The sequence below is a fragment of the Dermacentor silvarum genome, chromosome 3 (genome assembly GCF_013339745.2).
Source record: "Dermacentor silvarum isolate Dsil-2018 chromosome 3, BIME_Dsil_1.4, whole genome shotgun sequence".
Classification (NCBI taxonomy): domain Eukaryota; kingdom Metazoa; phylum Arthropoda; class Arachnida; order Ixodida; family Ixodidae; genus Dermacentor; species Dermacentor silvarum.
This window is the reverse complement of record NC_051156.1, coordinates 28,915,762-28,932,714: the sequence shown is the minus strand read 5'-3', so window position 1 is coordinate 28,932,714 and position 16,953 is coordinate 28,915,762.

Below are 16,953 nucleotides of genomic sequence, written 5' to 3'. Positions count from 1 at the left end.
TTAGATCAAAGGACGCAAGTAACTTGTGTCCTCAAGAATCTAAACCTTGTTTGGGGTTTTCTGGAATGAAAGAAGTTTAGGTACCTTAGTCTGAAACTCTATTTTGCTTGACTGCAGCATTTATCATGGATGCGAAGTGGGTGTTGTGACAGAAAGCCAGTGTGCACATACAAGAAAAAGTACTGCAATGCCGCTCAAAAGTTTTCTAGGTGTATTGTGCAAAACCACAATTAATGTATGGGAATGACATGACAGTGGTCATAACTTAAAGCAACGGTTCATTACAGATGGGGTACACATGTATGGTCACATAAACGTAATGGTGCAAGCTTGACATATAAGTGATAGTCCTTTTTAAGATACAAGTGGCTTGGTGATATACCAGGAATCAATGCTTGTTATTTCTTTATTCCCAAAATAATCAGTTGTACAATACTTGTGCCCCGATACAATGACGTATCTCTGAATCACAGATGAAAAGCTTCTTTGCAGCCAGGCTCTAAAGTTGTTGATAGACTGTTTATGTCGATTTTTTACGTAACAATTAGTAGTCTTGCATTTAAAACTTATCCTTTGTGCCCAATATTTAGCTCTCTTTTTGCACTAGTTAAGGTGTGGTACCTAATTTTTTTATATTAAAATAAATATTGTTACTACAGGTACGTGTGTCGTCGTATGCCTATTGAATATTTGATAAATAATATTTTATTCAATTAGTATTTGAAAACGTTTACATTCGCCCACCTTTACTTCTTGTACAATGCACAAAGAGGCACGCAAGCCATAGTTGTGCTTAATGAAGTCTCTTTTTGCTGCATGTAATAGTGGCAAAAAGCAGCTTCTCACAGGGAACTTGATTGTGTTGTCTTGTGTATTGTTCTTCTGCCATATGTATTCTGAATTGATAATTGTATTCTAATTGATAATCACAGACAGATATCTAACCTCTCAATGGAACAGACATTTATTTGATACACATGAACTCGCACCCTGTTCAGCTGGCTTTCAGTTACGCTGATTGTGGCCAGCCTCTATAGAGTATGTCTGCAATGTGGTATGAGGGTATGTGTGCAGTGCTACTGTTAAGCCAACTATTGTTCTCACAGCAATGTATTGAGTAAGGTTATTGCAAAATTATTATTTAAAAAAAGACAGCTTTAGCCCAGGTTATAAGGGTAAGAAAATGCTTGGTGCACTTCACCAAGCATACAGACAGCATATAATGTGACTGCGTACCATGTGCTAGTTTGTATTTACAAAGTGTTTACAAAATGGGGAAGGTGGCAGTGAGACTCCTTATGGAAGCAACACTTCAGTTGTACTGATGGTACGGCGTGACCATATAATTTCCTTATTGCTTGGTTAAAAATATCGTGGGTTACAACCTATGAAATGCCACACCAGCAAGGCTGAACATCCATCCTTACTTTTCAGTGGCTTATATACGCCACTGTGTTGTTGAGCCTGTGTTGTGGAGATTCCGAAATATCGCCTCGTGCGCCACGTTGTCAAATGCCCCCTTCAGGTCTAGCGCGAGAATGGCCCGTGGTGTGTGGCAGGGATGACAATCTCCTTCTTCAATTGCATTAGCACGTCCTGGGTCTCAAGATGTCGTATAAAGCCAAACATGGGGTCTGGCATTTGCTGGTTTTCGTCCAGGTGTTGTTGGAGGCATTTGAGTACTATCCTTTTCATGATTATGCTTATGCATGAATGTGAGGGATATCAGCCACAGGTTGTCAATGTGCGGGGACTTGCCCGGTTTGGGGATAAAGCGTACTTCAGCTGTTTTTCATTCTCGTGACAGCTTGTGTGATGTCCAAAAGTCATTGAAGGGGTCTAGAAGCGTCTCTAGGGCCTGATCTTCGAGGTTAGCCTCGAAGATTCTGGTCGGGCCCGGGGGCACTGCTTCACCGGCTTGTTTCATCAATGGAACAACGACATAACACAGAATGAACAAACACGAGTGCTGTGTGACACGGTCATATTCCATCATGTAATCAATTGTACACTCACTTTTAACTTGGCAGCTACTAAAAAAAACGTAAGTAAATCAACAAGCCGTAGTTGAATATTCACTCGCGTGCTCGGTGATGAAGAGAAGTAACTTGTCGATCTACACAGCTGTATTCCGCGATAATAGAACCATCTGTGTAAGAGTATGTTAATATACAGGGCGTTCATTTTAAAGTGTTACGGAATTTTTAAAAATCGCCTGTGGCAGGCAGCATAATTCTTATCGTTGAGCTGGGTTATTCGATGAGGTGGACATTAGTAGCACAAAAAATCGAAACACATATTCAAGTAACAAAAATTGACTAATGAACTTCGTAGTTAATTACTTTACGACACATATTGCAATTTACAAATTATAGCCGGTGAGCTTGCAAGACCCATCCACTTGAAATTAATTTCCAGGATGACGCCACCTTGAGATATTATTTTCCGAAGTGTGGGACGAAATACATGGGCGTTCCAGTTACTTTAGTGCTTCAATGTATAAAACAGCATTTTGGTAAAAAAGTAAGTGGAACAACAGTGCATTTTTAGGGCGAGTTTGATGGCACATATCTCCAAACTGGCGTCATTCTGGAAATTCATTCCAAGTTGATACGCCTGCCAAGCTCACCGGCTCCAATTCGTAAATCACAATATGTGCTGTAGAATAATTAACTAAGAAGTTGATTAGTCCTTTTTTTAATTAGTTCAATATGGGATTTCTCGTGTTACTAATGTCCGCCTCATCGAATAACCCAGCTCAACGATAAGAATTATGCTACCTGCCACAGAGGATTTCTAAAAAAAATTTGAAAACTTATTAATGAACACCCTGATAACGCTGCGGCGCTTCAGCGTGCTACGCTGTTGCTGCGACAAATCCCTTGTTCATTGGCTTAAAAACGCACGCGCGGTCTTGCAAGCTTTCGCTAGCACATCTACAAAAAATGCGCCGTCACGCCGCACACAACCGAGTACATAGCGATGTATGTTGTTACAACAGTATGCGGTAGCAATGATTTAAAAAAAAAGAAAGGAAAACGAAAAAAAAAAGGCGCAGGTAAGACCACTGCATAGTGTTCGAGAGGTGGCTCAGCGCGCCAACGCAACACATGCAGTCAACAGAGTATGACAGTACAAGAGTTTGCGTTTTCGCCGTGACGCGGAAGCTTGAACCCACGCCGACAAAAATATGCCAGTGTCGTCTCCTGTTGACGATAGTTGCCGACTTAGAACATCTTTGCCCCGCCTCTCGGTTGCCCGCTCTTAACATACGTCGCGTCCCCAAATCGGAGTGCGGATGCCGGCACATGCGAACCGCTCGAGCTCAGTAATCAGAAAATTACCTAATAAGAAAACAAACGTAATAACAAAATCCTGGCTCGGGCCAAAATTTTGCTGGTCGCCAGCACACAAACGCTGCGACCGTGCTGTTGCATGTTGCCAGTCGCTGGTTATCTGTTTTGCCAGCCAGATGGCGCATGCGTACGGCACCGCTCGCGCCGGTCCCAGCGTGAATCGAATTTTGTGCCCGGTTGCTTCAACCGTCCGCCGCCACTGAACCGCCAGCATGCGGTGCGGCTTGCGGCGATGAGCGGCTCGAGCGTGTACAGGCCCTTAGAGTGCGGCGGGCGGTGCGTCGGCCGAACTACCGTCTACTTTGGACACCTCTCGCGCGGCAGACGTTCTAGGGCATGGCAGGCCCGTTCGCCGTCGGTACATTTGCCGCTAGCGTGGACGTACCTTAACCGGAAGTAGGAGGTGTTTTGAGACGCGCGTTGGCGATGACGTATGTCACGTGAATTTGGAGCAGCACTCGGCGAGGAGGAGGGACAAGCCGACGAGGAGAGTAGCGAAGGAAAGAGAGAAACGAGCGAGGGCCGTTTTTCAATCATCCAACGTGTGTAACTTCGCTATTACGGCACCATTTCGAAAAATTCTCGCGGCTACGTGTTCGTTGTAGATTCGTGCACAACTGCAACACCACAACTAAATTTCGACCTCTGGTTGGTTTAGGAGCCCTTTAACATGCCGCGATAAGATCACGTGTGTAGTACCTAAAAGGTACGTGTTGGCTTGTGTGTGTTGGTCCCACATATGTCCGCTATGGGACATCCCGTTGAAAACATCCTTCGGACATCCATAGGATTAAAGTTTTGGGATTTGTTTAGATCCGAGAACTTCCATCCTGTGGATTAAAAAAAATTATGGGGTTTTACGTGCCAAAACCACGATCTGATTATGAGGCATGCCGTAGTGGGGGACTCCGGAAATTTGGACCGCCTGGGGTTCTTTAACGTGCACCTAAATCTAAGTAAATGGGTGTTTTCGCATTTCGCCCCCATCCTAATGCGGCCGCCATGGCCGGGATTCGATCCCGCGACCTCGTGCTCAGCAGCCCAACACCATGGCTACTGAGCCACCACGGCGGGTGCCATCCTGTGGATGTCCGAAGGACTTTTTAAATAGGACGTCCCGAAATTAATGTTCTCATGTTATCCACTGGACGTCCTAACTGGGATTTGGACAATCGGACCTAATCAGGACGTTCAGAGGATATTCGTGGTCCAATGGGAACCGCGTCCTCAGCCGCTTCTATTGGCCCCGTCTCGCTAGCTCTGTCCGACGCTATGTTGCTGCCTCTCATCCCTGCCAGCGTCAGAAAAAACTTCAGGTGCTACCTGCCGGTCATCTCCAGCCGATCACCGTCCCTGTGGAACGGTTCTTTCGTGTTGGATTAGACCTCCTCGGCCCCTTTCCAACGTCATCCTCTGGGAACAAATGGGTAGCCGTTGCAATGGATTACGCCACCCGATACGCCATCACGTGGGCTCTCCCGACCAGTTGCGCCACTGACGTCGCAGACTTCCTCTTGCGTGACATTTTGCTTCATGGCGCCCCGAGACAGCTGCTTACTGACCGTGGCCGTAACTTCTTGTCGAAAGTTGTGCGTTCAGTTGTACATTGTTAGTTGCTACTCCACTCAACACAAGCTTACCCCCTCATACCATCCTCAAACCAATCGACTGACGGAGAGGTTAAACCATACCCTCACAGATAGGCTGTCCATGTAGGTTCCAAGGGCCACCACGGCTGGGAGGTTGCCCTTTCTTACGTCACATTTGCGTATAATTCTTGCCGGCACGTCACCGCCGGATTTCACCATTTTATCTACTGTACGGTGGCGAACCGACCTTGCCCCTTGATACGGCACTTACTCCTGCTGCGATCTCAACAAGCGAGTATGCGCGCGACGCCATCGCCCTCGCCTTCCATGCACGCCAGCTTGCCCGTACTCGACTGACGGCCTCACAAACCACTCAGGAGCGTCTGTGCAACGGCCGCCACCATGACGTACAGTTTTCATCCGCTGCGCTCGTGCTACCGTGGTCGCCCTCCCGTCATGTCGGCCTTTCAGAGAAGCTCCTTTCGCGATACACGGGGCCCTATCACGTGCTGCGCCAGGTGACGCCAATGACGTGCGAAATTGTTCCTGTCAGCTAGACCTCTGCCTCTACTCTGGCATCCAGTGATGTCGTGCACGTTAGTAGGCTCAAGGCCTACTACACTGCTTCCGAGTCCGGCCTTTAGCTACTCCGAGACCGCGCTTTTGCGGCCGGGGGTAGTGCTACGGACCAGTATTTACGATGACGAAGAGGCGAGCAGTGTGAAGGCGATGACGATGATTAGAGGCTAGCGTGGGCTGTTGCCTCTTGGCTAAATACGGCGTATTTGTTTGTAAATATACTTGTATAAAGCTTCTCGTCTGCGTCTTCCTATGTAACAAAATTGTATAAGCGCACTGTACGATCCGATTCTTACTGAAAAAATATAGAAAACGATAGAACAAGACTGCAACGACACTATCTCTGCTTCAAGAAAAGATAACTACTGTTATCTTTGCACAATTGAGCACAGGTATATAACACACACAATAAAAATGTCCGAAAAAAAGCAACGCGTTGACGTAACATCGGGCTAAGAATACATTAGTTGGAAATTGCGGACATGATGAAAAATTATCAGTCATTGCACTCTGTGAAGGTGGATGACCAGCGAAGCTGTTTAGCACATGGCAAAGAGGTAGCACAGAAATTTGTAGAAAGGTACGAACACATTTATTGTCTTGATCAGCGGTCATCGTGACGATAGGTACGGACACGCATTCTCGTATCACTTCTGTTATTATTATATTAGTTCCACCATATTCGCGTACAGTCCGGACTCACGAGGAGCAACGCGCCTACGAAGAGAGACCGCAGAGGCAGAGATGAGAATGCAATTGTTGCCCGAGGGCGGCAAACACCCCCCATGAAGATCGTGCAGAAAACTCCAAGCGCATTGCGGGACGTCGTTCTTCGTAGGCGCGTTACTCCTCGGGAGTCCGGAGTATACGAGGCCTCCCCATTACGAAGATAGAAGCGAAGTAAAATTCAAGATGGAGAACGTCAAGTTGTCTTACTGGTTTTTTATATTTTTATTTTTTATTTATTTTTATTTACATCATACTTTAGGCCGTGTGGCCCAAGCAGGAGGGGCTAGGTAACAGATAAAAAATCCGCGTACAAAAGGCAAAATTGCAAAATATGAAACTTAGGAAAGGAAACAAAATAGCACAAAACAGCAATGTTACTTATGAAATACTAATAATGTGAGTTTGAATTGATTCAGGGGAGTTCAGGTGTTGGAAAGGGACGAGGTTCCATTCTTCTGTAGTCCGAGGAAAGAAAGAAAATTTAAAGAGGTTTATCCTGGCAACGTAAGGGGGGAGAGCGAGGGGGTGGGAATGACGGGTTTACCTGGATGCAAAAAAAGTTATGTATGGACTAGGATGTAAAGAAAATTTATGGTTTCTGAAGCAGCAAAGGAACTTCCGGCGTATTATTTTTTGCCTCATTTGAAGGGTGTCAAAACCATTAGTGCGCAATAATTCAGTTATACGCTCTTCTCGGCCGTATATGGAAAAAAAAATAAAACGTATGGCTCTAAGTATAGATTTGCGTAGACGAGAGGACCGCCGTCCCGAGGAGCCGGAGGAAAGTAGACAAGCGTGACGTTTCGACGGCACTGCCACCACGGGAGAGCGGAAGAAAACGAAACTACATACGCAAGTCTTTCGAACGGTGACAAAGAGAGGGCGGTGCGAACGTATACATGGCGTAGGCGGGTCCCCTTTGGGCTAAGATCCGATCGTAGTCAGCGGGACGATCGCAGCCCTGTGCGATGTGTACGCACAGCTCATAGCCGCCAGGGGAATAAAACTATATAGGCAGACGCACGCTACACTGACACACACTTCTATTCAAGTTTTTCAAGTTTATTCTGTTTTTCACTTTCATATACAGCATCCTTACATGCAGTATGCCAGCCCAGAATCTTTGAACAATATTCAACAAACACTAACCGAACACGCACCTTCATGCCTGCCCAAAAACAAACACCAAAACTGTAGTTCTTTATGCCTTTATGTTTCTAGCAGTTCTTTTTGGAAAAATTGCAAGAAACAATTTTCTAAAAACTGCGTTTTTGCCCTTGTTCCTGGAAACTCTTCGGGTCCGAGGTGTGACAAGGGTAGTTCAAGGGCACGTTACAGGTACCGGAGCCCACCTTCTGGAGTCCACAAGTGTATGTGCCATTACGCTAAGACACTTTCTGCACTATCTCCAGGATCGGCGCACATTTTTTTTGACGCACACGAAAAATATACAGAACCCCAGCCATATACAGTTTCACTGTAAGAAGGACATTATTTGGTAACAATGATATACAGATACAATAGTATGTGGTGCCGCATACTATAGGGTCACATAAACATGTGTAACATTTCCTGTATTCCAATCTTATGGGATGAGACCTGTATCAATGGAAAGCTAGTAAATACTCGTTCGGTATGGAGCAATGATGATATGGCCCATTTAAGGACTACCTGAGATATTCCATCACCGTCAATTGCTTTTCTTTTATCGACATGGCGTAGCAAAGAACTAATTTGATAAGGACACTTTTTTCCGGTCGGACAGTGGCGTAAACTGTAGATGAAGTGAGAAAGCGCTTTTCTTTGTTTATGCGCGAAATGTAGCCGCCAAATAAACCTTGGTCTGATTGCGTTGTATATTGTATATGTATCTACCTTTCCGCGCGGCGTTGTGGTAGCGTGCTCCACTTGTGATGGCTATCTAACTTCATGGCACTGCTAGTTATTTTCATATTTACACAAAAGGATTCACTCACTTTCATTTAAAAAATTGTTTACGATAGGCAGGCACCTAATTTTTCTCGTTCTATAGCTGCTTTGCGCACCAGTACCGAACGCTTTCAAGCTTGACACTCATTGCTTCCAGCGCGACACCGCGCCTATATTAGAAATGCCCCTGTCCCAGTTGCACTGGGGACGGCATTTTTTTATGGCCGCGAAGGTCTTTTGTAGAATCGCTTGAAATTATTACACATGCCATCGAGCGATATTCTCCCGCACGTTTCAGCGTCCATAGAAACGAACCATGCCCTTGGTTTTTTTTTAATTTGTACAGCATGGAACATGACAACTAATTTGTGTTTTACAACTAAAGAAAAATTATATTTTAACGGCAGTTGACATTTGAGGGAGTGTCGACACCCTTTGCGTGGCTGATACGACGTGCAGGCTCTGTGTATATGTCGTTACTTTTGCGTTGTAATATCATCTATTTTTTTATTCACTAATTCTCCAGTTTGCTTACAGAAAACCACAAGGGTCAGGACTAAAGGCCCTAGCATGCGCCTGACTGAGGCCCTGACCCCATCCTAATTAATCCTATTTAGCCGCATGCCCCAAAATAAAATTCATCAGCGACATCTTTTGCCCTTTGACCTGCGTTTTAGCCTTGATTTTTCAGCTCAATCAATGTAGCTGTGAACCCACGGGATCAGTTGGATATCATTTGATGTGCGCCGAGCTTTTTCAGGAATGCAATCAAGAAATGGCGCAGTGAGCAGTGTACTGCACAGTCCCCATCCCCCTGTGCAGCGCGGTTGAGGTGTCCTCTATTGAGAGATAGTTATCGCGCTGCTCTTAACCCAAACTTTCACCCGTCCTTTCACTTGGCATTGGGAACGACGCTGTGCGGCGCTCAACTAAAGGTTACTGCTTGTTTTGATACAGGTTAGTGCCCATTGTACATATACATTTGGATTTGTATTTATACAGTATCGTCGCCAATGCCAAGTTTAAGTTTGAAGTTTGAGTTTGTATTTGGTCGATTCTTGCACCTGGCTGCTGTATGGTAGCATTGCCGATATGGCAAAGGAACTCACAAAGCTAAAGGAAGAGATAAGGACTGAATTGCTCAAAGAAATTAGACAATAGTTAAAAGCTTTCAAAGCTGCATTGGAACGTGACCTAAGGAATGAAATCCGGGAGGTGCGCAATGAGCAGCGCCAAATCAGTAAGAGCATTGACTTTTTGCATGAGTCATTCGAAGAAATGAAGCACACGCTGGATTATGAGCTCTCAAAGAATGCAAGTCAGTAAAGGAAAATGACGAACTACGCGCTAAATGTGCTGCGCTGGAAAAAAAGCAGCAGAACTTGAAAGACGACTCGCACGTTCGGAGCAGTACTCGCGAAACGGTTATCTGGAAATGCAGGGTGTTGTGAAGAAAGAAAATGAGGACCTCGCTATTATTTTGTCGGATATAGGCAATGCAATGCATGAGCCTATCAGTTCATCTGACATTGAGTGTTATCACCGCGTTCCAAATCACAACCCGGATAAAACAAACATTGTTGTTCAATTTAAATCTGGAGCCAAACACGACGCCGCCTTGAAAAAAGTAAAGAAAACATGAATGACGAACAGAGACAAAGGATTAGAATCTACGTGCCCCGTGTACGTAAACGAACACTTGTGCCCGGCGCTAAAGCGGCTGCTTGGCATGGCAGTGAAGATATGAACATAAATGGTAACATGTGTGGACCAGCAACGGCAATGCAAGGGAAATTGATAGCTCTGATGCTGTGCAAATATTGGAAGAATGCGATCTTGCTAGAATTAGGTCTGCTGTTTCTGGCGCTACTGGGAACACTCGCTAAAAATGGCCATGAAATATCATGATTTCATCTTACCGCATCGTCTGCAGTTACAACTCCAGCATTTCCGTTCTGCACTTGAATGCTCGCAGCGAATAAACAAGAAATTATTAGTAATTTTTAAAATCTGTTCTCCTTTAAGTTCGATATTATTATGCTAACCGAAACATAGTGTCATGACAGCAGTGCTCGGCTGCACCTTGATGGCTATGCTGATTGCGTTTTAAATCGAACTTTAAATAAACCGGGACAGAATGCTTTCGGCAGCAAGGAAACGAAAACTGAATGCAAGGGATTTAGGGTATGACACAGATGCTTCGATCTATGTAAATGAGCATCTCTATCGCGAAAACAAAATTTTGCTAGCAAAGGCGAGACAAGCAAGGAGAGAGAATAAATGGAAGTTTATCTGGGTGTCTCAAGGCAAAGTTCTCATGCGGAAATTGGAAAAGACACCAGATTTGCGCATAATGTGCGAACAGGACTTGGCGCAAGTTGTTTAACAGGTCGTCACGGTGGAAAAATGGTTTTCTTAGTTGTCATCCTGCATGTCATTTTCCTTTATTTTTTTGATCGCTTTGTTAGACAGGAAAACATAACCCTGTCCTTCTGTAGAGTGTTATATGTGTCCAATCCTATTTCTTCATATTACACAGCACTTTGTGTAACCAATGCCCCTACTCTTCATCAATAGTATGCAACTGAACTTTTGTATAATGCTTTCGATATTTCTGTCTGCTAAATTAGTGTCATATATCACTTCTCTGTTGTCTATGCTAGTTATTTTAACGTTGTACAACGAACGTGTGGCTTCCCAGTGATTCAGCCACATTTTTTAGTTAATACGTTTACCCTATTCAAGGGCTGCTGTTTTGTTATACTTGCTATAATTATTTTTTGTATACATATGTTATCACCACTGTCTGCTAATGGACTCTAATATGACAGGTTCTAGTACATCGGAACTAAATTCCCGTATTGTAGACCAGCGCATATCACCCCTTGCTGTGCTTCACATTAATATGCAGTCTGCTCGTTGCAAAGCGGACAACCTCTTTGTTCTTCTTGATGAGTTTAAATTTAATTTTTCCATAATTATGCTAACAGAAACATGGTACCGTGATGACTGAGACGTTATTATTATAGCAGGTTATAATTCAGTTTAATTAAATAGGAAATCAAGGACAGGAGGTGGCGTATGTATGTATATTAAACATGAGATGAGATACGAATTCCTTAGCGAATGGTATCAATGCACGGATGATATTGAAATTGTATGTCTTAAAGTAGGAAACTGTGTGTTTGTTGCAGTATACAGACCACCCGATGGCAGCATAAACAATTTTGTACAGTTGTTAGATAACATATTTTCTGTTGTTAATGATAATGGATATAGACTCGTTTTGGGAGGTGACCCGAATATTGATATTCAGGTCACCTCCCAAATATATATATATATATATATATATATATATATATATGATATTTGTGGTAGCACCAATAAGCAAAAGGATCTTTCGGCACTTCTTGATTCCCACTTTTTATCGAATGTTATTGTCACTCCTACTCGTATTACTGACTCGAGTGCAACATTAATAGACCTGTTCATAACAAACTTTCCTTCCGATTCCGTACTTTCTGGCACTATTTGTACCGCTATCGGTGATCACCTACCTATTTATTTTATTGTACACCAATCCCGCTGCACAACCAGACAGGCTGCTTCTGCTATATATTATAGAGCTATAAATTTAACCTCTCTTTCGCGCTTTCGTGATGAAATTGAGCAAACGCAATGGGATGACTTATTTTCTATTTCCTGTGCTGACTTAGCTTACGACTATTTTATCCGAACGATCAGTTCAGTTTATAATAAACATTTCCCACTTCAGGTTTTTTAAAAACCACAGCGTGCCCGCAAACCTAGGATGACTACAGAGATTCTAAAAATGATAAAGGAGAAGGATTGACTATATCATGCATTCTTAGTTAACCAAAATCCAGATGCTTTGAGAATGTTTAAAAAATGTAGAAATTTGATCATTAAGTTACAACAACAAGCAAAACGAAATTATTATTACACCATGTTTGAGGACGTCACAGATATCAAACAAATGTGGAATAAATTACACTCCATCATATCTCCAGGTAGAGTAAGAAATATTTTAGAAGAACTTGTAGTTGACAACGAAGTTATCAAAGGCAATGAGTTAGCCGACAAATTCAATGAATACTTTACATCTGTATCTGAGAGCTCACATCAAGATAGCGCTTTTGATTACTTACCCGTGTCGCTCAAGGAATCAATATTTCTTTGCCCAACTGATGAAAACGAAGTACTAAGAGTATTTAGAAACTTTAAGATGAGTAAGAGCGAGGATATAAACGGTCTAAAAATGGAGCCGATTAAATATATTATTGATCTTATTAGCCCGTGTTTGACACATATTTACAATCTTTCGTTACGAACTGGCATTTTCCCACCGAATATGAAGAATGCTAAGGTGACGGTAATATACAAAAGTGGAGATTGTATCTCATAAAAGGACAAAGCGCGGTGACGTCCCTACTGACGCACCGCAACTTGTGTGTATATATTGCTGGGTTATCACTGTTCGCCACGAAACGTGTCACAGCTGCCTTCCCGAGCTACAACAACTGGCGACGAGGATGCTGAAACGAATCTACGATGGGAAGGGGCGGATCCCGTGAAGGACTGAGGCAGGGCAGAGCACGGCATGGCCAAGATGTGGGAATTCGACGCATTCCTGGAGGACGGCGATGAAGACTTTGCTTCGTACGTGGAAAGATTCGAGCACTACTGCGAAGTAGCCAACGTACAAGAGGAGAAGCTTAAGAAGTCGGCCTTCATAACGGCCATTGGCAAGAACGCGTACAAGACGCTCAAGGATTTGCTTCTACCGGCGACCCCTGCGGAGAAGAGTCTCGAAGACCTGGTCAAGGTAGTGAGTGACCATTACGAGCCTGCAAGCCGAATCATCGCAGAGCGATTCAGATTCAACAGGCGGTACCAAGCGGAAGCTGAGAGAGTAGCGACGTTTGCAGTTGCACTGAAGCACTTGGTCGCTAAATGCAAGTACGGCACATTCCTTGAGGACGCACTACGCGACCGGTTCGTCGCTGGTCTGCGAAACCCTGCCATTCAGACGGGTCTACTAAAAAAGAAGGAGCTATCGTTTGAATCTGCTTGCGACTTTGCCAAAAGCGTTGAAATGGCGGAACAGGAGTCGAGGGGGTTTCGGCAGTGAAACGGAAGCCGACGTCCATGCGATAAGGAAGACAGGCAGGAAAGCGGCATTTGCCGGCAAGCCAGGCAAGCAATACGAGACAACCGAGACAAAGTGTCACCGTTGCGGGCAAGAGCATGCCGCTATTTCTTGTCGTTATCGGAAGATAGCGCTTTTGATTACTTACCCGTGCCGCTCAAGGAATCAATATTTCTTTGCCCAACTGATGAAAACGAAGTACTAAGAGTATTTAGAAACTTTAAGATGAGTAAGAGCGAGGATATAAACGGTCTAAAAATGGAGCCGATTAAATATATTATTGATCTTATTAGCCCGTGTTTGACACATATTTACAATCTTTCGTTACGAACTGGCATTTTCCCACCGAATATGAAGAATGCTAAGGTGACGGTAATATACAAAAGTGGTGATAAAAACATTCTTGGTAATTATAGACCTATTTCAACCCTTCCCCTATTGTCCAAGGGGCTTGAAAAAGTTATTGATCCTAGACTGTCAAACTTTCTTGACAAACATTCTGTCATAACAAAATCGCAATATGTATTTAGATCAGACTTTTCAACAGAAAGTGCTCTACTGTTTCAAAAAGAATTGATTCCTAAAAATATTGAAGCTAAAAAATTCACAATCGGCATATTTTTAGATATGTCCAAGGCCTTTGATAAAATTATTCATGAAACATTAATAGGAAAGTTGCGGTGTTATGGTGTTCGTGGTGTTGCCCTCAATCTAATTCAGAACTACTTAGCTAACAGACATCAATGTATATCGATAAGCAGAATTGCTCCAAGGCAGCATATTGGGGCCGCTTTTGTTTGTTATATTTATTAAGGATATTGTAAATGTTGACCCTTCAGGCCAATACATAATCTATGCTGATAATACTAGTATTTTCTTTTCAGGAACAAAGGTTCATTATCTCGTGAATCTAGCTAACTTGACATTAGATAAAATATGTTGCTGGGCACTTAACAATTCCTTACAAATCAACTGCTCAAAAACTAAAGCTGTTCTTTTTCGCCCTAAGTCCCCGCTTTATGAGCCCACTCATTCTTATTATCTCATGCTGAATAATAGTAAAATTGAATTTTCTTCTACAGCAAAATCTCTAGGTGTAATGTTTCACGAATATATGAAATGGGATCACCATACGGAACTTTTACAAAACAAACTTTGCAAGGTCTTGGGCGTACTGAGAAAATGTCAGCGTATATTGCCTGTTCCTCAAAAGCTTTCGATATTTAAGGCACTCTTCTCATCCCATCTACGTTATTGTAACCTAATTTGGGGTAACGGAACACAGCAATCCATAAATAATCTTGTTATCCTACAAAAAAAGGTCCTACGTTCTGTTGCAAACCCACCATATAATGCACACACTTCAGAACTATTCGTTAAATATAATGTAATTAAATTGAACGTGCTATATGAATACACTTTATTACTTTCCTTTAGATCTGATATTGGGAAACATCGCGATTATATACACAGTGTAGCTAACTTGCAAATAAATCCTTCTTCGCGCCAAGACATGGAACAATGGTATGTGCCACGGCCGCGCACAAACTACGGCTTTCAAACATTAGCTTATTGCTTGCCGAAGACATTAAATAAATTCAAGATTTCTTATGAAAATGTTCGCACACTCTCTAACACTTCTGTTAAATATTTTGTCTATTGTTAAATTTCACTTTTTGTAAATATGTTTTTTGTGGATATCATGTGTTTTCTCATTTGACACCGATGTTGAAATGTACACTCGGCCACAAAATATTGCGGGGGGCGCGAGCGCGTGGCGAAGCTCTCCTCCTCTCCTTCTAACGGCGCATCCCTGGTGTCGAGACCGACGCTTGCGCGCATGCGCGTCCTTCCGTGACTGCAAGCGTGCATGTTTCCGCGCTTGTTCCTTGCGCGCCGGCAATATCCGAGTGTAGCCGCGAGGTGCACCTTTTGCGATTGGCTCTGTGCTGACTTCGACAGCCCGCACTGCTGCGGCCGCTTTTTGTCGGAACACGAGCACAGATATATCTCGCCCGGTCGCAAACGCAACAAGTCATTTCTTTTTTTCTATACGGTGCGCCTTTACGTGGCCAATCTTCCTTCTTTTTTTTTTTTTTTTAAGAACGGGACGTTCTCCCGCAGAACAGCGTGGCAGAGTAATGAACCTAGTATACGGGCTGGCAAAGACTGCGCTGGCTTCTCGCCCATATGTATGCCTTTAGATGACAGGCGACACAAAAAAAAGGTGATCGCTGTCGTGTGTCGACAAAAAGCAGCCGCACCCGCGCGGGCTGTCGAAGTCGCCACAGCGCACCTCGTGGCTACACTCGGATATCGCCGGCGCGCAAGATACAAGCGCGGAAACATGCACGCTTGCAGTCACGGAAGGACGCCCATGCGCGCAAGCGTCGGTCTCGACAGCAGGGGTGCGCCGTTAGAAGGAGAGGAGGAGAGCTTCGCCACGCGCTCGCGCCCCCCGCAATATTTTGTGGCCGAGTGTACTTTTATTTTACTGCCATGCTGCCATAGTGAATCGGGGACGTGGGGCTAGTCAAGATGTTTTTAATGCAGCTTTTTTTCCCTCGTCCCAACCACTTATGTGAAACTTCATGTATAGGGTAAATAAATGAACTTGAACTTGAACTTGAACTGATAGGCGAGGAGGGGGTGTAGCAATCTATGTCACGTCGGGATCGAAATGCGAACATGTATCAGAATTTTGTGCAACATACGACTATAAAATTTTAACGCTTAAACACTTATTCGATATAATTTCGGTCGTATATCGCCCGCCAAATGGAAATATTTATGGTTTTCTCAATTTTTTAATAATTTACTGCAATATGTTCCTGCTAACAAATTTCGGCTTGTCTGCGGGAGAGACACTAACATAAATTTTCTTGAAAATACAGCTGCCACATTATATTTTGCTAATAGACTTAGCTATGCTGGATTTCTTAATCTAATTAGTACACCAACTCGTGTTACGATGTCTTCGTCTACATGTCTTGACATTCTTATCACGAATGTTGGTACTGTTGTAGAGCATGCTGGAACAGTGACGTCGAATGTCAGTGATCATTGCCCTGTGTTTATGACATATCGTATCAACGTGAGAAAAAGTAGTTCTGAGTCAAATGTGTTTACAATACAAGATATGACTGATAGGAATATGGATCTTTTTAAACATGACGTTTGCAATCATGACTGTTCTTTCCTATACGAAATAAGTGATGCAAATGCCGCGTATTCGAAGTTTCTTTCTGCGTTTCTACAAATTTAAAGCATAAATTTCCCTTTCAAAAAGATTACGCAAACCAAAAATTTAGGAAAACCTTGGATTACGCAGGAACCTTTTAAAAAGATAAAACACAAAGATAAACTGTACTTACTACACGCATGCCTTACTACAGGCTGATTTCTAACTACACGCATGCCTGAGGCACTGACACTGTTCAAAAAGTACAGAAACAAATTAAATAACGGAACTTAGACGTGTTAAGAATGCTTATCATGAGCGTCTGTTTGCAGATGCCACGAGTAAACATTCTAATACCTTGTGGAGCATTATCAATAATGTTCTTGGTCGCAAAAAGCATTCTACCTCACCAGACACGAT